Genomic DNA, 25,868 nt, shown 5'->3' with positions numbered 1-25,868 from the left:
TCATAAATAATATTTTACATTGATAATTTGATTACAAAAGACTAGATACAAACCGACTAAGTTTTAGTATATTACATAACTACCCAGGATATTTAAGCTTTTATACATACATGATCCCTAAATACAAAAGTAATATTATAACTATTCTAAACCTTCCAATAGTATACCACCATACTGTTTACTTATCTCCTGCAATTGTTAAACATTGAGAGGGGTAAGCGGTGACGCTTAGTGAGTTCAATAATAGATACAATAGAACGCTATGCCATATACATATCAATATGACAGAAGCAAAGAGGTTCAATGAATAACAAGGGCAGATAAGTATCATATGACATGCTTTCCATAACAATCAATAAGACATAATAATTTCAACTACTTGATATACATCAATAAAGCTTTGGCCCAAATGGCACAGAAGACGTATACTTTATGATTAAACATTTTGGTAGATTTCATGCTTTCATCCCTGTCTAACCATCTGCCAATGCCATAGAATAGAAGTCATTCTCTTACGAGACATGCTCTACCTGGCCAGAGGCTACATACCAATACCCAAGTGATGCTTATGTCACACACTTCAAGTCAAAGGTATAGCTCCGCTAGTATTCCGTTAGTATACAAATCATGTTTTACATAGCCAAAGGTATAAAACCAGAATAACACAGGAAAGCACATTGAACATATAACACATAACATACAGTTGTTCCTATATATCGAACTCACCGTGAAATAATTGGGGATTAATTTAGGCAGCACTTCGGCTCTAAATATGACTTTATGCGATGAAACTGGGTATTTTAGTTGAAAACCGGCCTTACACGGGCAGAGTTTCGACTTGAAAATATAATTTTCTCGGGAACTTCAGGGCATCGGGACTTGCTTCGGGGGTCAAGGATGATACTGGGGCTTCGGGGGGGTTTAAAAGTGGGCTAAAGAAGGTTTAGAGATTGAGAGATATCAGAATTAGCAAACAAATCCCGAAGGCTTCGTTTTCTATTTATAGGGTGAAAATTTGTGATTCACCTCGTGTACCAAGTATGTTCACCTCGTGAAACAAGTATGTTCACCTCATGAATTCGATCCTGATCATCTCTTAGGCTTGTCGTGTATCTTCTAGGCTCGAAAGGTGTCATGAAACGAATTCACCTCGTGAATTTCAATGTTCACCTCGTGAAGGTCTCGAAGTTTGTGCCCCAAACATCAAAAATCAATATCCTTCGCATATGAGCTCTGTTTTTTATGTTCTTTATATCCACGCGTAGGTGAAATTATGCTCTATAACTTTTGTTTAGACTCTGTCGGCTAAATTTTTCTTCATTTTTATTATTATATTTTTAACAGTCCGGGACAGGAAAAGTCCGTTAAAAATTCATAACTTCTTAATCTGGCGTCCGTTTTCTTCTTTCTTTTTACCATTGAACTACAATCGACGAGATCTTCGATTCTCATTTAGGTTGTGTCGGGTAAAAATCACTCGATCTTTTTTTCAAGTTTTTAGTTGTCTACAGCTATACTAAAACTTAGAAAAATCATAAATTCCTCATACGAAGTCAGATTTTGACGTTCTTTTTATGAAAGTTCTCGTTTTAACAAATACTATGACGCTCATTTAGATTACTAATGCTAAAAAGTAGTTTATCTAAAACTCACTTTTTACGCTATACAGCGTCGTGTCGGTTTTGCCGCAGATCTTCGATTGGACATAACTTCTTCGTTATAACTCGGATTTCGATGAGGTTTTCTCCTAAATGTTTCTAACCAGATTCTTTACAACTTTTAATAATAAAATTTTACTATTCTCAAAATTTATATATCGTTAAATTTCGATATTTGTCTTTTTATTGGAATCTCATAAGACTTCCAATATTTTCCGATTGATTCTAAACATAGTTTTACTTCATTTCTAGTAAAAACCATCTGTTTGAACTCAATACTTAAATTTCATATAATATTTCATAATATTATTCACTTTAAAAAATACATAACACGATAACTAAACGTGTATGTTACAATAGATATTTGAGAAAGAGGTTATTTGTGATTTATTAATATATTACAAGTATAATATATTAATTGAGAAATCATATTATTTAATTAGTATTGATAAAGAATTAATTTGGATTTAATTTAGTGATCAAAAGAGACTGATAAAATTAATGGGCACTGATTATGTAAATCAGTGGTACATATGGTTTGGGCTAATGATCCATGATTGATTTGTGATGGACTAAGCTTATGAGATAGTCCATGAAGTGTTAGTCCAAATCAATTGTTGGATCATAAGTCTAAGTGTAAGAATTAAGGTTTACAAGTGACTCTTGAAATTCTACACTATATATGTAACCTCTAATCCCCTAAAAGATGCACTAAGAGTATTCTAAGAGGATATAGCCGAGTGTTGGCGCTCCAAGCTCTCTCTCATTGTCATCCAGTTGTTGGTGGTGCTTTGTGAAACATTTGAGGCATCACAATTGAGGTGCTAAGCTCTCGAAAGTCCAACTTCTACAAGCTACAACAATAGGTAATCATCTAACTAGTTTTTTTATGATTCAAATATCAAATTTGTATGCTAGTTAGGCTTCATGCTTTGGAAAAAGAATATTGCATCTATAACTACAGAAAACATAGATCAAAAGCATTAGGGTTGTATGTGCACCATAGGGATGTTATAGTGCTCAAAACCCATCAGAGACCTTCTCACCAGTGGCCAAGATCAAGTCTATTAAGGTTATGTTAGCCCTCTGTAACGACCCAATTTTCACGTCCAAAAATTTCATTTTTGATTAAGTGATTTGCAAAACATTTGTAACAAAATATCAACCGATCATATCATTTCATAAAAACATGTCTCGTGTCTAAAAAACGAATCGCAAAAAAACATAATAATGTCAGAGTACAATTCCCAAAATAACTCATAGTGCGGAAAACAATGTGTGTGTCTGATGTGCCGCTAGCGCACCAGCTCCTTCCTCTTCGCTGAAGAAGTACCTGAAACCAAAAGTGAAAAATGTAAGCACGAAGCTTAGTGAGTTCCCCCATCGTACCACATACCATACAATCACATAGTATACATACTGCCAGACAATTCTGGGGTGCCCGACCTACCCTGTACAACCATTCTGGAGCGCCGACCTACCTGTACGGCCATTTTGTGGTCCCGACCTTCCCATGCGGCCATTCTGGGGTGCCGTCCTACCCATGCGGCTATTTTGGGGTGTCGTCCTACCCGTGTCAAGCCATTCTGGGGTGCTGACCTGCCAGTCGGTCCTAACAACCGACCGTCGGGGACTATTCCACCCCTACTACTACTATCACATATATCATAACATAAACATATTATCAGACATATCTGGGGTGTCCGAACTACCCTTCAGTCCGAACAACCGAACTTGGGGACTATTCCCCTCCTACTACCACTATCACATGTAACATATCATGCCAGCATATAAACATATCATCACGTACTGTCAGACATACCTGGGGTGTCTGGCCTACCCTTTGGTCCTAACAACCGAACTCTACTACTATCACATATAACATATCATGTCAGCATATAACATATCAGGTAGTGGCAAACCTAGATGAATATCACACAAACAATCATCTAACATACGAATCCTACTGGTGGGCCGAAATTGTGGCCGTAGACCCACCGCTAGTGGAAGGTAACTCACCTCGTAGTAGCAGCTGTTATATGCGAGAATCCTCTGACTGCTGCTGCCGCTGCTCCGGAAATCCTATGGCTATAATTCCTACAAAACACTTAGTCTACACTGCTAACTGTTCTTAGGGTTAAATGACCATTTTACCTCTCACTATGTCCAAGCCAAAGTCAACTTCCAGTTGACTTGACTCGCCGAGTTGGCTTGCCAACTCGCCGAGTCCCTATCCTTCCATTTGTCCTTATACCCGCCTCTACTCGTCGAGTTAGGCGATGACTCAACGAGTTTTCCTTCTAAATGAAAATTGACTGAATCCTCATCCGACTCCCCGAGTTAAATGAACAAATCGTCGAGTTCATATTCAACTGATACACAGGTCCTGTCCTTGACTCGTCGATTTGTATGAATAGCTCGTCGAGTTCATCTTCATCCTTAGAAGATTGCCTTGGACTCGTCGAGTCCGTTCATGCACTCGTCGAGTCCCATGAACTTCCAGAACAATGGCTTAGTCCAGAACGTTGGGTCACTCCCCGGGACTCCTTAAAACCTTTCCATACTTAACTGGGTCCTTTTGACCCTTAAATGATATGGGACAGAAACCTTGGACTCACCGAGTCCAAGAATGGACTTGTCGAATTGGTCACATCCGCTTGTTAAATCTTCGATTTCTGATGTACAACCCTTGATCAAAAGATAGATCTATGCTTTTACAATCGATCTAGCACGTAAAGTTATAACCTTTACGTGCTTGCATGGGACTTTGAGCTCAAAAGGTCCTAAAACAAACTCTTACAATGCATGGGCCCTTCTTTGAGTGCAAAAGCCACTCTTTTCTGCCTTGTAACCCCTCTAAGGACCCAGATCTGAAACATCAACCCCAAACCATGGTTGCAATCATGGTTGGTGACCAAAATGTCTTAGAAAAGCCCTAGAACTCCACAAAATGGGATCTATCAAAAGAACAAACAAGGTATAGACTTTATACCTTCTGTAGACTGCAAATGATGCTCAAAATCAGATCCTTCTAGCCTTCTCTTGATCCTTCAAGCTTTTCCTTCCTTCCTTCCTTGGATCACAAAAGCACCAAAATCACTCCAAATTCCTTAGATTGCTTCAATAACGGCTATGGTTTGCTATAGGGGTCTTCTGGGAGCAAATGGGACGAAGGAGGCTAAGTTAAGGTGTTTAAATAAGGTGCAAACCCTCATATTAGGGTTTTTGTCAAGTCAAGGCCTACTCGCCGAGTCCGGGACCCGACTCGTCGAGTCCACTGCTTAAACCCCGTGTCTCATCTCGCTTCTACTCGGCGAGTTGGTCCTTCAGCTCGTCGGGTTCAAGGCCAAAATGCAAAATATTTTAAAGAATTAATAAAAGAATACGTACCAAGAACCAGGTGCTACAAATCTCCCCCATTTATTTTAGACTTTGTCCTCGAAGTCTACTACTTGATCCTGAAATAGCTCGGGGTAATGTTCCATCATCTCGTCCACTCCGACCCCTTCCGGTGTTGCCATTGCACCTTCATGAGTTCCACTCTCTTGTTCCTCATATCCTTCGACTTCCGGTCGAGTATCGCTACTGGGCGCTCAATGTAATTCAGGCTGCCATCGACCTGAATGTCCTCTAAGGGTACCACTGCTAAGTTGTCCACCAGGCACTTCAGCAGCTGGGAGACGTGGAAAGTGTTGTGGATCTGGCTGAGTTGGGTTGGCAAATCCAGCCTATACACCACCTTACCCACCCGGGCTATAACCCTGAATGGTCCAATGTACCTGGGGCCCAACTTGCCCTGCTTTCTGAATCGGATAACGCCTTTCCATGGCAACACCTTCAGGAGAACCATATCCCAACTTGGAACTCCAGGTCTGATCGGCGCTTATCGGCATAGCTTTTCTGCCGACTCTAAGCACTCTGAAGCCTGCTCCGGACCTGCTGAATCTTCTCTGTCGTCTTGAGCACTACCTCAGTGCTCCCCATCACCCTCTGGCCGACCTCACCCCAACATATCAGGGTCCTGCACTTCCTCCCATATAGGATCTCGAAGGGAGGATGATCAATGCTCGCATGATAACTATTGTTATAGGAGAACTCTGCCAATGGAAGATTGGTATCCCAACTACCCCCGAAGTCTAACACGCATGCTCGCAGCATACCCTCTAGGGTCTGGACGGTCCGCTCGCTCTGACAATCCGTCTGCGGGTGAAAGGCGGTGCTAAAATGCAGACGCGTACCCAGCTCGTCATGAAACTTCTTCCAAAACCTAGAAGTGACTCGGACATCCCTATCTGAAATCACAGAAACTGGCACACCGTGCCACACCACCACCTCCTAGATATAGATGTTGGACAGCTTCTCGGCCAAGACGCTCTCCTAAATCGGGATAAAATGGGCGCTCTTGGTCAATCGGTCAACGATGACCCAGATCGAATCCACTCCCCGTGCAGTCCTGGGAAGGTTTGTGATAAAATCCATCGTGATGTCCTCCTATTTCCACATCGGAATATTCAACGGCTGCATCTTTCCGTGAGGTCTCTGATGCTCATCTTTGACCTTCCTGCAGGTCAAGCACCGCTCCACAAACCATGCCACATCCCGCTTCATGCAGGGTTACCAATAATCCAGACGAAGATCCCTATCCATCTTCGTCGCCTCGAAATGAATGGAGAACCGAGATTTGTGCGCCTCCTCCATCAGAACCTGGCGTACACCCCCGAGGTATGGCACCCACACCCTACGGTGTAGTGTCAGTAATCCTCGGCTATCATAGTCGAAGGAGGAAACCTGCCCCACGATCCGCTCACTCTTCCGATGTTCCTCCTTCATGGCCTCCTGCTAGGCCTCCCGAATCCGCTCCAACAGCAGAGTCACCACTGTCATCCTCAAGCAGATATCCTTGATCGGCGCTGCCTTGCGGCTAAGTGTGTCGGCCACCACATTGGCCTTTCCCGGATGGTAAAGGATCTTGCAATCGTAATCCTTTACCACGTCCATCCACTGACACTGCCTCATGTTTAGATTCGGCTGATCCATGAGGTACCTCAAACTCTTATGGTCCGTGTAGATGGTACAGCGAACCCCATAGAGGTAATGATGCCAAATCTTTAGGGAGAATACAATAGCCCCCAGCTCCAAATCATGTGTCGGGTAGTTTGCCTTGTGAGGCTTCAGCTGCCTCGACGCGTAGGCGATGACATGCCCTCTCTGCATCAATACTGCACCCAAACCTGAGATGGATGCTTCGCAGTACACAACAAAATCCTCCATTCCCTTTGGCAGGGCTAAGATTTGCGCCTCACACAATCTCTGTCACAGTGTCTCGAATGCGGCCTGCTGCTCAGGCCCCCAACGAAAGACCACGGCCTTCCTCGTTAGCCTGGTCAGGGGTACGACTATCTTGGAGAAATCCTGTATGAATCTCCGATAGTAGCCAGCCAATCCTAGGAAACTCCGAATCTCGGGTGGAGACTTCGGAACCTCCTATCTCATCACGTCCTCCACTTTGGCCGGGTCCACTGAAATCCCGTTCTGGTTGATGAGATGCCCAAGGAACTGCACCATGCGCAACCAGAACTCACACTTGGAGAACTTAGCATACAATTTCTCCCTCCTCAAAGTCTCTAGAACCTCTCGCAGATGCTCCTCGTGCTCCTCCTACGTCTTGTAGTAAACCAAGATATCATCAATAAACACTATCACAGACCGGTCTAACATCGGTCTACACACGTGGTTCATGAGGTCCATGAATGCGGCAGGAGCATTGGTGAGCCCGAAGGGCATCATCACAAACTCATAGTGGCCATAGCGCGTCCGAAACGTAGTCTTCTGTACATCCTCCTCTCTGACCCTCATATGATGATATCCTGAACGCAGATCAATCTTGGAGAACCAAGATGCTCCATGTAGCTGATCAAAGAGGACATCAATCCTCAGGAGTGGGTAACGGTTCTTCACCGTTACCTTATTCAGCTCCCGATAATCTATACACATCCGATGTGACCCGTCCTTCTTCCTTACAAATAGAATCGGTGCTCCCGAGGGAGAACTACTCGGTCTAATGAATCCCTCATCTAACAGCTCCTGCAGCTGTGTAGACAACTCCTGCATCTCAGGAGGAGCCAACCAATACGGTGCCTTGGCTATCGGAGCCGCACCAGGGACTAGGTCGATCCTGAACTCCACATGCGTCTCCGGAGGTATCCCAGGCAACTCCTCGGGGAATACATCCGTAAACTCTCGTACCACGGGCACATCGCCCACTGTCACCTTACTCGCCTCCCGGGTGTCCATAACATAAGCGACATATCCTGCGCAACCCACCTGAAGGTAACGCCTAGCTCTCGCTGCTGAACATAATGTTGGTCCTTGCTGTGGCCTCTCGCCCTGAACTACCAACTCTCCCCCACTTGGGGTCCTGATCCGAACCAGCTGCTCCGCGCAATCTATCACTGCCCCATTGGGGCTCAACCAATCCATGCCTATAATCACCTTGTTCCCTCTCAACGGAATAGGAACCAGGTCTACCAGATAACGCTCCTCGAATAATCTCAGCACACAGTCTCGGAATACCGTCGATGATCGCACCGATCGGTCATCTGCAATCTCTACCTCTAAAGGGCAATCCAACATGCCCGAAGACTCAGAGAACTTCTTGCTAAGCGCAAGAGAGACAAATGATCGGGTATCCCCCGAATCAAATAATACCTGAACTGGGATACCGTTCTCATGGAACGATCCTAAACAGAGCACATACATAACATATCAAAATCACAGCAGCATATCATAATAGCATAAATAAGATGTCATACCCGTCACCACATCGGATGCAGCGCGTGCCTCCTCGGTAATCAACTGGAAGGCCCGGATCCTCACCACTGGAGCCTCAGTCTTGGCCTGCCGGGCATCAGTAATCCGCAAGGTCGTTGGAGTTGGCGCCTTCACTGGCGCTGATGCTGCTTTCAACTGGGGGCAGTTGGCCTTCTTGTGGCCCCTCTGGTTGCAGTGGAAACATAGCAACTTAGACGTTTGTATAACCGGTGCAGGGGCAGTACAATCCCTGCTGAAGTGCCCCGTCTTGCCGCACTTGTAGCAGCCCGACAATCCCAGTCTACACGCAGCCTCATGTGGCATGCCGCATTTCCTGCAGCGGCCCGGTCCTGACTGGCCTATCGGCCTACCATCTGATCCCTTGGGCTTCTTCCCCGAAGCCCCAGTCGTCTGCCCCTCCTCGACTTTCCTCTTCCGGACATGCTCCAGATCAATCTCCCTCTCCCTAGCCCTGGCAATCATGGAATCCAGGGTAGGGCACGTTGAAAAACTAACATGCTCCCGAATGTCGGCCCGTAGCATGTCGTGGTAGCAGGTCCTCCTCATTTCCTCATCTCCCGCATACTGGGGCACCAACAATGCCCTCTCCCAGAACTTGGCGGTGATCTCCGCCATAGTCTCCGTAGTCTGTCTCATGTCCAAAAACTCCTTGGCCAGATGTTGAAGCTCTATAGCTGGCGCAAACTCTGCTCGGAATCGGGTAGCAAAATCTGACCATGTCATAGCCTCAACAGCCGAGGCTCCCAGAGAGTCACCAACTGACTCCCACCGATCCCTAGCCCGGTCCCTCAGATACCCTGCTGCAAATCGTACCTTCGACCCCTCGGGGCAGAAGTTGGTCAGCTACGTGGACTCAATGTCTGCAATCCATCGTCCAGCAGCAATGGGGTCTTTGCCCCATGAAAATCTGGCGCACCACTACTGTAACACTCGTGTTTCTAGCCTAAGCATTTATATTGAGGTGATAAGCTAGGTTAACCTTTGTAACTCATTCTGAAGAAATGAAAAGAAATTATGTGAATATTATGTGAATTATGTGTTTTATGCTAAATTATTAGGGCTTAATTAATTAAAAATAAAAATAAGCGTCAAAATTAAAGTGTGATATAAGCCCGATATCTTTACATAAAGTTGTAGTGGTCGAAACAAGGATTTTGGGGATATAAATAATACCAAAATCCGAGTTATAATGAGGAAGTTATGACCTGTCGAATTTTCGCGACAAAACCGGCACGGTGCTGAATGTCGTAAAAAGTGAGTTTTTGATAAACTACTTTTTAGCCTTAGTGGTCTAAACGAAATTCGTAGTATTCGTTAAACCGAGAAGTTCGATAAAAAGAACACCCAAATCTGACTTCGTATGAAGAAGTTATGATTTTTCGAAGTTTCAGCTTAGCAGTAGACACCTAAAAACTCAAATTTTAGATCGACTGCTTTTTAGCCGACACAACCTAAACGAGAATCGAAGGTCTCGTCATTAGTTGCACAAAGGTAAAAAGTCTGATGAAAACGGACGTCGGATGAAGAAGTTATGAATTTTTAACGGATTTCCTGTCCCGATCTGTTAAAAATAATAATAAAAAAATTATATCAAAATTAGCCGACGAAGTCTAAATGGAAGTTGTAGAGCGTAATTTTAGCTACGCGTGCATATAAAGAACGTCAAAAACGGAGCTCGTATGCGAAAGTTATGGATTTTAGAAGTTTTGGCGCGAAAATCGAGAAAATTCGCATAGTCACGAGTTGCCACGTCACCCTCGCTGAAAAAGTGCCACGTGTCCGAAATTTGGATGAGTCATCCGACGGGTTCCAGTGAGGATCTGATGCGTGTTGCCTTCCCTCGCGTGAACAACAGCTATGTGGCAGATTTTGATTCGACCGAAGGGAGGCCCAATCCGAAGCTCACAGCTGGACCGAGCCTCGCACCGCCTAGCCTCCGAACCTCGCATGTGGATCAGTAAGCCGCGGTCCAATCAGAGGCCGACACCGAGGCCTTCGCACGTGCAGCCACCTGCGGACCTTTACCTGTGGACCCCACCACCGGAGCCGACTTCGGACCCCTATAAATACAAGGGGTATGCGAGCCTTCTCGGTTACTTTTGGAGTTTTGCCATATTTAGCCCCTTTCTTCATATTTTCTTCATTTTTACATTCCCCAAAGCCCCGGTATCAATTATAAGCCCCGGAATACTCCACGAAGTGCCCGAGAAGCCCCGAAAATTTATCTTTTTGGTTTCGAAGCCCGACCTTTGCAAAGCCCGGTTTCTCAATAAAACTCCCGGTTTTATTAGAAACGATCGTTTTAGGAAATGAATTGCTGTCCGATTATCATCAAATCATGTGAGTGTATAGTCACTTTCATTTTATGTAACGCTCTAAAAATTCTAACCAATTTAAACTTTTCAAAAACAACTCAATTTCATAAAGTTATTACAAAAAGGTTTTCAATACATTTATTATCAGAGTATTCCCCCAGAACCACATCATCAACACATAAAACATGAGGAGCGGTACGATCATGCCTTTGCCTTGCCACGGTCTCCTGAAGTACCTGAAACATTTTAACCACAACCGTAAGCCCGAAAGCTTAGTGAAATACCCCCAAAATACCAACGACATATACCATACACATAACATGTCATATCACAACAAAACACAGAACAACCATGCGCTTCGGGTCTACTGTATGACTGGTCCGCCGCACCGGGCGTACAGTCCACCTGGTCCACCCTCCGACTCTAACCATATACCTCGAGTCTACAGTGTGATTGGTCCGCCTACAACGGCCCTTCAATCCACCTGGTCCACTCTCTGAGTCTACAGAATGACTGGTCCGCCCGCACCGGGCCTTCAGTAGGACTGGTCCACTCTCCGAGCCACGACACGTCTGGTCCGCCCTCTTGGGGCCTACAGCCTATCTGGACCGCTCGTTGGGCCTTCGGGATAACCGGTCCGCCCTGGGTATGTTGGCCTACAGCACAAAGCAGGACCCGCCTCAACCCAACCCCAGTCAAACAACCATGTGCACATAAACATATGATCATATAACAATTCACAACAATTCAACCAATCTAGCAGATCACATATGTAGCTCATCCCTACCAGGATTCCGACCTATCCGGTCACTAGCATAGCATCATCCTATAACCAGGATACCGACCCTAACCAGGCCTCTAACATATACCATCCTAACTACCAGGATGCAAACATAACAAAGCAATAACATAACAAACAACTACCCGGATTTCCATCCGATAAAGGGCCGGCCTTGGTGCCATAGACCCTGTCGATATAGTGAGGATAACTCACCTCGCAACTGCCGAAACTCTGAACTGAAGAAGCAGATGCCCGAATCACCGTCTCACCAAAAATCCCGAACTATCCAAAGCAGCAACATAACCATTAGCCCAAGCACAATATCCTTCCAAGGGGTAAATTGACCAATTTACCCTTAACTCAATATGGTCCATGACTAAGGCCCAACACCAGAATATGAAGGGCCCAACACTAGGTAAGCTTCTCAAGCCCACTACTGACCCACCAATGGCCCAATTTTCTACATTGGGCCCAATCCCTTAATGGGCCTCATCATAAGCCCACAATATATTCCTTGGTCCATAAAATACGATTTCTGATGGCCCACTAAGGCCCAAATACCCAAACATGCCCCAAACCACGGCCCAAAAACTCATGATCCATGTAGACAGAGTACACGGGGCGTACCCCCCATGTACCCTAAGCGTACAGGCAGAATAGTGAGTACGCTGGGCGTACATCACTTTACGCAGGGCTTAAACCCGTTGAACTAAAAGTCATCATAAGTCCTTAATGGCTTAAGCTCTTAAGCCCAAACATCAGATCCATCGACCAAACATGCCTAGGATCCATAAAGTCTCAAACTTTATCACTTAGGACGTCCATAAAGCTCTTAACTCAATGTGTTAATCCATTAAGACCTATATATATCACATATGAGACAACCAAAGCCCTTGGGACCTCATTTTTCTTACTCAAGACCTCTCCTAAGGTCTAAAAGGACAGCTAATCTCAACCAACTCGAATCATTCATCAAGATGAGGTTTTTGGGACAAGAATGTTGTCAAAACTTCATAACACCAAGATCCACACAAAATAAATGTCAAGCAAGAGACTTTATACCTCAAAAGGGCTCCAGAAGATGATGCCTTCCCACCCAACTCCTTCCTTGACCACTTCCTCTTTTCCTCTTCCAAGCTTAAACCACCAAGATAAGCTTTCCAAGGCCAAGATCTTTAGAAATGGAGGTTGGAACGTTCTAGGGTTTCTTCTGAGGTTAGGGAGGCTGATATGGGGGCTAGGGTTGAAGCCATAATGTTCTATATAGAATGGCTCACCCTCAAATTAGGGTTTAAAGACTCTGGACGTACGCTGGGCGTACGCCCCCACAGACCCGCGTTCATTTACCCGATTACGCTGGGCGTAACCTAGCCTACGCTAGGTGTACCCAGCGTGTCCCATTCTCATACACAGCCTTCCTTATCAACTTTTCCCATTAAGGGCTATAAATGACAATATCATCAAAATGTCATAACTCCTTTATTCTAAGCCCGTTTTTGACGAACTTTATATCCACGCGAAGGTGGCGAGAAGCCCTATGCTTCTATCAACATATTTCGGTCCGAAACCTTCTTGAATAAAACCCATTGCCCATAAAAGACCAAAACGCCCTTACTCTTGATCCCGGGGATCCATGAATGATTAATCTTAGAACGGGGCGTTACAATTCTCCCCCACTTAAATTAGGCTTCGTCCTCGAAGCCTGCGGCAACACAACTTCCGAACAACCCCTGCACTGCAGGTTCCGATTACCCATCATCTCAGGTTCTTGCAACCTTAGTACTGTGTCTTCCTTATCATGGTCTCTAGGTCCTTGGCCTCCGACCGAAATCTTTTATACCGCCTCAGCATCAGTCCAAACTACTCCCGAGTTGTTAACCTGCTGCCTCACTTTCCTCTGTTCCAACTCTCCAATCTGGAGCCACTAACCTCCTCCTTTTCCAAGGAGACCGAAAATATGTCTGAGCATCACTCAAAATTGTCGCTACCTCAATGAGCAAGCAACCCGCAGGTGCTTCCGTATATCTGGAACAATCCAGTACCTCCTACTAATGACTGAGGCACGACTATCATCCATTTACTCCACTTCCTCCCCTAACGGAGGACCCACGCCCCTTCCGGAGCTACATACCTTTTCCTTTCCATGAAATTCACTCAACAATTCTTACGCGCTTGCGCGTATCACTGAGCTAAACTCCACTCTACACTATCCATGTAGAGCAACTGCTATTCTCGAACTTCGCCTACTCTGATTCTGCTCGCAAGGACTCTCGGGTCCATGCATTGCTTTCCACTAACATGATCAATACTTGGGGCCAGACCATATCAATTACTATGTCCTGGCGACATATTCTCTCATTCTCCTCATACTGATCCACTAACACATACAGAGTCTTCAGCATGACTGGACCGCCTTACCAGGCCTTCAGCTTATCTGGACCACTCTCAGAACCTTCAGCATGTCTGGACCGCCCTCCGGGCCTTCAGCTTGTTTGGACCGTCCCCGAGCCTTCGGCCTGACTGGTATGCCTTCCGGCCTTCAGTCTTCCCGGACCGCTCAAACTATCATACATCATTTCAACTACCCTTCTAGAGAATCTTTCCCGTACATAATGTTCTAGCCCCCCAGGGGTTCCGAACTCTCATTCCGATCTCGGAATCCTTTCCATGGCCTAAACCCAGGCCTCACATCAACCACTATCTTTCCTGAACCCATGGTCTGCTTCATGACCCCATTAGTCTGTCACTTACTCACACCAGCCCACACTCTTGGCTGACTGAATCACTCACGAATCTCAATGGCTAATAAACCTCAATACTTGCCGATCCTCCTGAGAATTTTCCAATACTCCCCACTTAGAGCACTGACTACCACCCACTGGTGACCCGACTGGCATCACTTAAACGTTCTTACTTAATAATTTCTCTTTTACTTGAACTTAATCAAGACGAGCATCCTCCACAAAATCTCTTTTTCCGACATCACATATCTCAAACTCTAAGGGACTTCAGCTCTTCGCTAAACACTTCTCAAATCACAAGTGCTATACCCGACAACAATACCATACAACCAAAATATGACCATCAATCCCTTGGATACTAACCGTTTCCTCAATAATACAATAAACAAGAAAAAAATCGAACGAATGCAATACCATGAATTATGTGAACAAGACTAGCAGATATAATACTTCATAACAACAATAAGATAACAAGATATCAAGAAGGAAACATACCCGCAGCTGAATCCGGCTCTGCCCTGACCTCCTCTGCTATAAGCTAAAATGCACGACCCGGAACCCTCGGGGGCTTTGCTCCACCCTGACTTCCACCCGTAATCCTCAAAGTGGCCGGTGCTGGAGCCTGCACCAGTCCTGCAGCAAGCTGCGGACAGTTGGCCCTCATGTGACCAACCTGATGACATTGATAGCAAATCCTCATATTCTGAACTGGGGCTGACTGGCGGCAATCCCTCGCATAATGCCCCTCTCTCCCGCACTTTCGGCATGCACCACCGGACCTACAAACTCCAATGTGACCCTTCCCGCACTTCCCACAAGTGCGGCTGCTATGATCTCCCAACCTAGTATCAACGGTCTTGGATTGTTTCAGCGCCGGTTGCGACTGTGTCAGGGCCTGCCTCAGCTCTCTCATTTATATTGATTCCGGGGACAGAATCATCCTAAGGGGGAGAGAATTGTAACCATTAGCCCAAGCACAATATCCTTCTAAGGGGTAAATTGGTGATATATGTAACACTCGTGTTTCTAGCCTAAGCATTTATATTGAGGTGATAGTCTAGGCTAACCTTTGTAACTCATTTTGAAGAAATTAAAAGGAATTATGTGAATATTATGTGAATTATGTGTTTTATGCTAAATTATTAGAGCTTAATTAATTAAGAATAAAAATAAGCATCAAAATTAAAGTGTGAGATAAGCCCAATATATTTACATAAATTTGTAGTGGTCGAAACAAGGATTTCAGGGATATAAATAATACCAAAATCCGAGTTATAACGAAGAAATTATGACCTGTCGAAGTTTCGCGACAAAACCGGCACGGTGCTGAATGTCGTAAAAAGTGAGTTTTTGATAAACTACTTTTTAGACTTAGTGATGTAAACGAAAGTCATAGTATTCGTTAAACCGAGAAGTTCGATAAAAAGAACGCCCAAATCTAACTTCGTATGAGGAAGTTATGATTTTTCGAAGTTTCAGCTTAGCAGTAGACGGCTAAAAAACTCGAATTTTAGATCGAACAATTTTTAGCCGACAAAACCTAAACGAGAATCGAAGGTCTCATCATTAGTAGCACAACTGTAAAAAATCTGACAAAAACGGACATCGGATGAAGAAGTTATGAATTTTTAATGAATTTCCTGTCCCGGTCTGTTAAAAATAATAATAAAAAAATTAAAGTCAAAATTAGCCGACGAAGTCTAAACAGAAGTTGTTGAGCGAAATTTTAGCTACGCGTGCATATAAAGAACGCCAAAAACGGAGCTCGCATGCGAAAGTTATGGATTTTAGAAGTTTTGGCGCGAAAATCGAGAAAATTCGCATAGTCACGAGTTGTCACGTCACCCTTGCTGAAAAAGTGCCACGTGTCCGAAATTTGGATGAGTCATCCGAGCTGTTGAGTCATCCGAAGGGGTCCAGTGAGGATCCGACGCGTGTTGCCTTCCCTCGCATGAACAGTAGCTATGTGGCGGATTTTGATTCGACCGAAGGGAGGCCCAATCCGAAGCTCGCAGCTGGACCGAGCCTCGCAACGCCTAGCCTCCGAACGTCACATTTGGACCAGTAGACCGCGGTCTAATCAGAGGCCGACACTGAGGCCTTCGCACGTGCAGCCACCTGCGGACCCCACCACCGGAGCTGACTTCGTACCCTTATAAATACAAGGGGTATGTGAGCCTTCTCGGTTACTTTTGGAGTTTTGCCATATTTATCCCCTTTCTTCATATTTTCTTCATTTTAACATTCCCTAAAGCCCTGGTATCAATTATAAGCCCCAGAATACTCCACGAAGTGCCCGAGAAGCCCGGAAAATTTATCTTTTCGGTTTCGATGCCCGACCTTTGCGAAGCCCGGTTTCTCAATAAAACTCCCGGTTTTATTAGAAACGATCGTTTTAGGAAACGAATTGCTGCCCGATTATCATCAAATCATGTGAGTGTATAATCACTTTCATTTTACACATAGATATGAAGTATTTACCTTATAATATGTGCTATGTGTAAATATATTAATTGTTTATTTGAGGTGACTGTTGAGTTGATGTTTTATACAAGTTCTAAACTGTATAAGTATTTTTATCTACAAATATGTTGGGTAGAACATGGGTAGATAGTGATGTGTGATAAAATAAAATTCATGAGAGGCCTCGATGTGTTAGCAGGTCCACAACCTGTAGGTGTTAATGAACTAGAGTGTTCATTCGTTGTACTCCATCCCCCTCATGGTTGCCTTTAGGACATGTATGGCTAAGGAAACCCTTTAGCAGTAGTGTCCACCCCGATTATATTCTTTAGGTTAGGTCCCTTATGAAAAGTATTTAGGGACGTAAAGTAAGGATAACGGGAATGGGTAATCAGGGTTATTGTTGATTGGTGAACTTAATAAGTTTATTATTACTGTGGGTTGAAAACCCTATATGTTCACTAGGCTCCCAAGCCTGACCCACTCAACTCTTTTTGTTACAGGTAGTGGACCCCGAGCATAGTCGGAGGACGACGAGAGATTTTTGGATTATAGGCCAGTAGTTGTAAATAACTGTTGAAAGGCTTATAATGTCTTGTTTATGCTTTTGATCTGTATCGGAACATGACATCCCGAGGTTTCGATATGAAATGAAACTATACATTTCTTAAAGAAGGTTTTGATAAACTTTTATCATGTTTTGTTTTGGGAAAAAATTCCGCAACATCTTTTAAAAAGATTTCTCTGGTTTTATTTTAAAAAGCATAAATTAAATCGGTCTTTTCTGGCCGAGAAATTAGGGGATGTCATAATTTCCCCTGAAGTCCTTAAAGGATAGTGTGCGGGATCCAGACTGGCCAGACGACATATCACTCCTAAACGCCCTGAGGCAATCCTCCATCAGCTCAACTATCCCTTCCTTGATTGACCCGAAGATGATAGGGGTCGACTCAAGGATGCCTCTAGTGATCTCTGACGTGATGAACTCGCGTAGCCTCTCATCTACTGGCTCCGAACCTGATCCCTCTATTGAACTACCAACTATTGGCCTCTGTCGTAGTACCACCATTCTGCAAAACATAATACCAACCGTTAGGGGTACCAATACCTCTAGAGGGATCACATCCACTACAAGTTCCCTGGTCTTGTCTCAGCCTTCCTTAATTCGGGTACGGATCCTCTGCTTTCAGTAGTACGGGCCCATACTACCTTCCACATCTATCCGTACCTTCCTCAAGGTCCGCCTTGACTCCACCAGGTCCCTTTCACTATTGTTGATTCTCTGTTATCCCCATTCTAGGCTTGCCCTAGGGAAAAATCTCTGACGCCACCCAAACCGATCCTCAGCTGTTGAAGGCCTCCTTGTAATGCCAATTAGCCATTACCTGAATACCATCTCATGTGATGAGGATCAGATAATCCTTCGAGTAACAGACTCGTCCCTACAACGGTTAGACTCCTACAAGAGCTGCGCAATAGGGCTAAATCCAGCACTCTGAGATTATTCAACCCTGACCACATGTGACGTGACGTATTCACCTAATGGCTAGCTCCCATCACTCAGAGTCCCGCAAAGCACAAAGCAAGCAACATTCGGATGCAGGAAAACTACTCAAGCAAATCTGTTCTCATAGTGAGAAACTGTACTAGCATACAATGCTAAGCTCATACTATTAGGCATAACGTAAACAGACTATCCTACTACTGTCTACCCAATACTAGCATGCAATTCACAGAATTTGAAGCACATAAAGCAGGCACATATGGCATCATTCCTAGATCCTTAGTCCTATTCTAGCATGCTGTTCTACTGAAACTGATAGACATAAGATAACTTGTATGGGTACTATGGGGAATACTTACTTGAGCACGGCCGGTTACGCACATCACACACTTGTTCCTTCTCAAAACTCTTTTATCTTAGCTTTTAGAAAGTCATTTTCCTTGTAAAAATCTTTTAATCCCTTAGTTTGAGTCCAGACACCCCCGAAGGTGTGTCCGAATCCCTCAAACCAGGGGTCTGATACCAACTTGTAACGACCTAATTTTCACGTCCAAAATTTTCATTTTTGATTAAGTGATTTACAAAACATTTGTAACAAAATATCAACCGATCATATCATTTCATAAAAACATGTCTCGTGTCTAAAAAGCGAATCACAAAAAACATAATAATGTCAGAGTACAATTCCCATAATAACTCATAGTGCGGAAAACAATGTGTGTGTCTGATGTGCCGCTACCGCGCCAGCTCCTTCCCCTTCGCTGAAGAAGTACCTGAAACCAAAACTAAAAACTGTAGGCACAAAGCTTAGTGAGTTCCCCCATCGTACCACATACCATACAATCACATAGCATACATATTGCCAGGCAATTCTAGGATGCCCGACCTACCCGGTACGGCCATACTACTAATAGGAAATGACGTTCTACTCATAGGAAATGACCTACCCGGTATGGCCATACTACTCATAGGCAATTCGGGGGTGCCCGACCTACCCGGTACGACCATACTACTCATAGGAAATGAGTCCTATGTATATGTCAAAGATAGTGGGAGTATAGTTAGCATTCGAGTATTGTATGTTGATGACATACTACTCATAGGAAATGACGTTCCAACCTTGCAGGAGGTTAAATCCTAGCTTGGGAAGTGTTTCGCTATGAAGGATCTAGGGAAAGCTGGTTATATTTTAGGGATAAGGATATTGACAAATAAGAGTAAAAGACTAATTGCACTTAGTCAAAGTACTTACTTGGACAAAGTGCTGAAGCGTTTTAGCATGGAGAATTACAAGAAGGGAGAGTTGCCTATCCAGAGTAATACCAAGCTGAGTAAGACTGAAAGTCTGAGTACCGATGCCGAGATGGCAGAAATGAGTCGAGTTCCATATGCTTTCGTCGTTGGCTTGATCATGTATGCCATGACATGTACCCGCCCTGATGTGGCTTTTGCTTTAAGCATGGTAAGTCGATATCAAGGGAATCCGGCTAGATCTCACTGGATAGAAATTAAGGACATTCTTAAGTATCTGTGAAGGACTAAGGACTGGGTCCTTGTGCTTGGTGGCAGTGATGACTTAAGAGTCATAGGGTATAGTGACACCAACTTTCAGATCGGCCGAGACAACTTCCGTTCTCAGTCGGGCTGGTTGTTTACCCTCAATAGAGGAGCGGTTACTTGGAAAAATTCCAAGCAGGAGATCGCAATTGTTTTAACGTGCGAATCGGAGTATATAGTTGTGAGTGAAGTGTCAAAGGAGGCTATATGAACTTCATTGGAGACCTTGGAGTTATACTAGTCATAAAGGAACCCATGGATATTTTTTGTGATAATGAAAGAGCGGTTGCCTTAACCAAGGAACTGAGGGATCATGGCAGATCTATACATATCGACATAAAATACCATTTCATCAGACATCAGGTAGAAGAAGGACTCCTTGTGGTCAAGAGGGTATCTTCAGACGAGAGTCCTGCGGATCCCCTCACAAAGGGTCTTAGTAGGATCAAGCAGGTTCAACATGCAAGGAGCATTGGTCTGAAGGACGATATTAGTTTTAGTGATTAGACAGATACTTTGGAAGTAAGTAATGAGGCAGGACTGTCATGAATTGGCTTGTAGATTGTCTAAGTGCTTAGACATAGCAAAGGTTTGTTGCAACGTTCATAAGTACTCCTGAGATAGGATTTGAGTATTGGATTAAACCCACGATCATTGAATTACTTCATGGAAATTATCACAAGTAATTATGAGACAATAATATTATATAATCTTTAAATCGAGATATATGAGTTGTTGTTTACGAGTTGGTTGTGCATTGATAATGTGTAAACGCATTAGTAACTTGATGTTATCAAACATGTTGTTATGTATGATTTGATGAGTAAATAGTACAAGCATATAAGTCAAGGTTTATTTGTTCCTTTTGCCCTAACAGGAAAAGCGATATGTTGGGCCCCTCGATGATTTTGTGTTGACTTATGTGTCAGGCCCGATCATGACTGAATTGATGTGTTCAATTAAGTTTTTTGTTAGACAAATTAGAAATCGGGAAACAAGTTGTTGGACAATGAGAATGATTATGTTCCATGTTTTTATCCACACGATATCTTGCATAACGGAGGATTATATGATCCCTTATCTAAAGGACGTGTCATTGACTAGGTTAGAGTTCAAAAACGGCTTTTGAAAGCTACGATTGTGGATCAGATTCTGAAGTCATAGTTGAACATATAGTTATAGACTTATCCAAGTGGGAGACTGTTGGATTAGGTGTCTAAACTCATAACTATAATTGGTATGTACTTGATTTGATAGTACCATGGTCCTTTTGAGTTGCCTTCATACTGGCAACTAGACAAGGTAACTATTGGAGAGAGAGGTTGATTTTATTATTTTGAATACTAAATTGGTGCATAAAAATGTTTTATTAATATATTAGAAGAATAATATATTAATTAGAAATAATATTGTTAATTAGTATTTAATCAGATATTAATTCGAAATTAATTTTGGGATTAAGGGAACAGATTGAAAGGGTAGGGGCTGTTTTGTAAATATTTGCTAGTTAAGGTTTTGGGCCATTGGATCACCCTTATTAGGGAGGGCCCAAAATCCATAGAAGGTTCTAGAGATTTTCGAACAAGCCCTAAGGAAGGGGTCCATGGACTTGCTTAGGCCCTAAGCTAAGGAATTAGGGTTTCCACCTTAAAACCCTAGCTACCCTCAAATATAAATAGAGCCCATTGGCTCTTGAATTTTTGCACACCTCTTGAAACCCTAGAAGAGTCAAATTTATGAGCAAGTTACTCTTCTCTCGTCTCTCTCATATTCATCATCTTGCCATAGTATGTTTGTGAGCCATTAGAGGTACTACGCTTGTGGTACTTGTTCTCAAAATCGAGGATCTTCAAGAATTGGTTGTTATTACTATATAGAAAAGAAGGTATGTGATCTAATATTTGAAGATTTCGAATTATTAGATGCATATTAGTGTTTTTCTTTTGTGTTCAATGCTTGTATGTCTAATAGAGAAAACATAGATCCAAATCTAGGGTTGCATGCACACATATGATTGCTTGTATAAAACCCATCACCCTTCACAACCATTCATTATTAAAATCAATTCCAAGCCATCATCGTCCTTCATCATAATCGCTCATCTAAAAACCTTAGCCTCACTCCTACTCATTGTCGCCACCAGCAGCCACCACTCCTTGCGGTCAAACCGCTAACCACCAATTGATAACCCTCACATCTATCCACCATAACCGCCATTCACACCATACATCATCACTACCTCTATCGAACCATACACCTTTTGCCGCTTTCCTTCTCACACATTCAAGAAAAGCTCCAAAATGTTGAAAACGATGATTGAAAATTAGGGGTTTTGTCATAGCCGTTTCCTAGTAATTTTTCTCAATTTTAATTATCCATACAACCTCTAATTTTGATTTTGTCATTTTAATCCTCTTTTTTCTACTCTACATCTTATATTTTAGTGACAACTTCCTAATGGAAAATGTTTCAATTGGTTACTACACTTATTCAACTTGTGATTATTTGTTCGATTGAGATATTATTAGTTAAAGAGTTAGTTAGACATCATTAATTGTGCTTTTGACTTTATTGAAGGCTCGATGTTTGAAGAAACACATGAAGAGGCTCATGTATTACATGGGTTCATTTTAAAGAAAAAATATATGAAATTTTAAACATTTGAGAAATTTGAATTTATAAGAAAAAAATAGAAAAATGTTGAATTATTAAAATTAAATTGTTTGTTTTTCTTTTAAATTAAACAAATAATTTAGATAAATAAACAAAGGAAAATAATGAAACTTTAATTTAGATAAGTTGAAATTAAAAGGAAGTCAATTAATGAAAATGATATTCATTTATTATTACATTTATTGCAATTTTTAAATTTAAATATTATGTCGAAATTAATAAAACGAAAAAAACCACAAAATGTCTTGTGGAAAAAAATTAATTGAAAATAACCACAAAATGACATGTAGCCAAATCAATGAGAGTTGTGATATGTGGCAAAAAGTTTTTTATTTATTAGGGAGAATTAATTATTGTTACGGTTCGTTTAGTAATTTTAAGTAGAAATAAATGCATCCAAGAAGGGGTATGTATATGTGTTTGGAAAGGGTGGGAATGTTTTATCCATTGCAATGGCTGTGAAACATTTTAGTGACAATTTCTGGTACATAAAAATGTATTTGTATTGTTATTGTTTGTATTGTTATGGTAGTTTTAATAAATATCTTATTTTGTGTATAAGAACCCTTTTTCTTTCCTTCTTGTGATGTGTGTGCAGAAATATATTTATGTTCTATGTTTTCTGGGCAGTTTCGATCAAATCCCAGGTTTGAATGAGGAAAAAGGTCATTTATATGATCATTTTTGTATAACATGTGAAATATAAAATTATATAACTATTGATGTTCTGAATAATAGATGAATTCTTATCTCTGGCCCCATCAAGTTTTTGTATAAATTGATGCCCTTATCAATTGTTTATTTTTTATGAAAATATATTAATGAAATACAAATTACATTTTTTTCATGTTGCTCAGTTTTAATGGGCCCAACAGAACGACACAAGACACTAAGGTTATCCAATTTCTATCACTAGTGACATCCGTACAATTTGGTTTGAGGTTATTTGTGAAGGTCACCGATAATTACATTGATTATCAGTTATGTAAAAGAAGGTGAAAGAGTATTGGTTCGGTAAACAGTTCCACTTCACCAAAACATGAGTAATTTATTTTGTTACATATGACATAAAAAGTGATTGGGCTAGAAATTTGAATCAAACTGGTTATTAAGATCTTATTTTACATTAAATTTACCTGTGAATATTGCAGACCCGCAACATGAGTCAACCCAAGTACTCAATATTATCATGCTACATTTATTCAAAGTTAAACTGCAAATGGAAGTAGGATCCAACTCACACTTAATGTTACTGGTTTTGTTGCAACAAAATTGTATTTCATGGAGATTCGTAGATTTGCTTTCATGGAAGTTGGCAATCGTCACTGCAACACCTAATTGCTATAATATAAGCTTTTATTATTAAGAAAAAAAACATAACATGGTTTTTTAATCTAAAACATAAAGGTACTTTTATTTTTAACCGAAACAACAATACGCTATTAGTTTTAACCAAAAATAACATCGTGTTTTTATTTTTAATCCAAGACATCAAAATTGTTGTAAACGTATTTTAATGCAAATGATAATTGCCAGCGACTTAGTGTGTTTTTTCAAATATGACAATTTTCTAAGCTAATTGCCGAAATAAAGTATTGGATGCCGGTTGCATTGCACTGGAAAGTATTGGATGCCCGTTGCATTGCACGGGAAAACGGCTAGTATATATATATATATATATATATATATATATATATATATATATATATATATATATATATATATATATATATATATATATAGAGAGAGAGAGAGAGAGAGAGATAGAGAGAGAGAGAGAGAGAGAGAGAGAGATTTAGGTTCAAGTATAAAACCTTATATATTGTGTGAATGTATGGCTTATTGTGGACCAATCATTTTATCAGAGTATTATAGTAAAAATCATTAAGTAATTAATTAGATAACCAAATTTAAAAAATATAATTTTGGAAAAGTTGAATCGTTATCATCAAATTAAAATCCTTTATTTTAGCATTTTAAATCACAAAAAGTCTCACCAACCATGTTCTTTGCGTTTCATTTAACATTGTCCCAACCATACCCAACATCGACTTAAACCCTAACCATCCACCATCACAGATTCGCCAAACCCATCAACACAATTTTGTTTTTTTCAACCAGCAACACCACAACCATCTTCTTCACGTCACCATCTTTACAACCACAAACTTCATGTCTAGATCCGAAGGTCATTGAAGGAAGATTGCAATGCACTAGCCACGTCTTTTTTTCACCGGAGCGATGGTGATTGGAATTCAATTTTTGGAGGAGGGAAGTCATAATTTTCTCTTTTTTGTGTGGTTAGTTAACGTCTGCAGCAAACTGCTCAACGATTTGCTCTTGTAATTATGTATTTTGTTTTGTCACCACCACCATCAGTAAGTTCGTTTTTTCTTTACATTAACTTTTGAATAATTTATGATGTTCTGTTTTATTTTTTTGTCAATGATATTAGGTCCAAATTTTCAAACTCCACAAAATCCCATCCAACATGAATTTTGTTCACCCGTTTTACCTCTACTACTTATATTAAGATACTTTCATGAGTTGGTTTGTACCTAATTTTTAGCTTGTCAACCCTACATATTTTTTTTCAAAAGCATTACATACTTCCCTCAACTTGAATCTAGAAAACATGATTACAGTTCATGTTAACCCAGTTTGGTAAATGGAGTTCAAAGCGCTCCTTAGTTTATAACACATGTAAATTGATACAATATCACTTGGAATTGTCAATCCTATAAACTATGGAGAATTTATAGATCAAGAAGAATTTATAAATCAGGAAGAGTGGTGGCACAACAACCTAAGTACATATGTACATATAAACACTAGGTGTGAGACCTATGTATTATATGAGTTTATTTAAAAAAAATAAGTATAAAATTTTAACAATTTGAAAAGTTTGAATTTATAAGAAAAATGAGAATTTTTTTTTTTGAATTATTAAAATTAATGAGGCTTTAATGTATTGAATACATTACATATATAAACCATTTCTAATAAATACCTTACATATTAAATGTGAAATTTTAATGTAATAAAATGAAAAATACAATAAAATGATAAGTGGAAAATAGAAAATTTAAAAATTTTAGAAAATGTCATGTGTCCAAATGAAAGAGAAGATGACACATGGTAAAAAAAACTTTCATTTATTAGAGTAGATCTGTTATTTGAGGTAATTTGGACCTGTAAATCACATGCTCATATGAATTAATCTTGAATAGTTACATTAAAGTTTTTGGGAGGTTTTTTGTTAGATAACAAGATTATATTCTATCCTAACGTGGGGTTATTACAGTAAATTTCAAGATCCAATACATAAGCACAAATTAGAATAAC

Source organism: Lactuca sativa, chromosome 6 (assembly GCF_002870075.4).
Source record: "Lactuca sativa cultivar Salinas chromosome 6, Lsat_Salinas_v11, whole genome shotgun sequence".
Classification (NCBI taxonomy): Eukaryota; Viridiplantae; Streptophyta; class Magnoliopsida; order Asterales; family Asteraceae; genus Lactuca; species Lactuca sativa.
The sequence above is the reverse complement of the archived record's forward strand: the minus strand, read 5'-3'. Positions refer to the sequence as shown.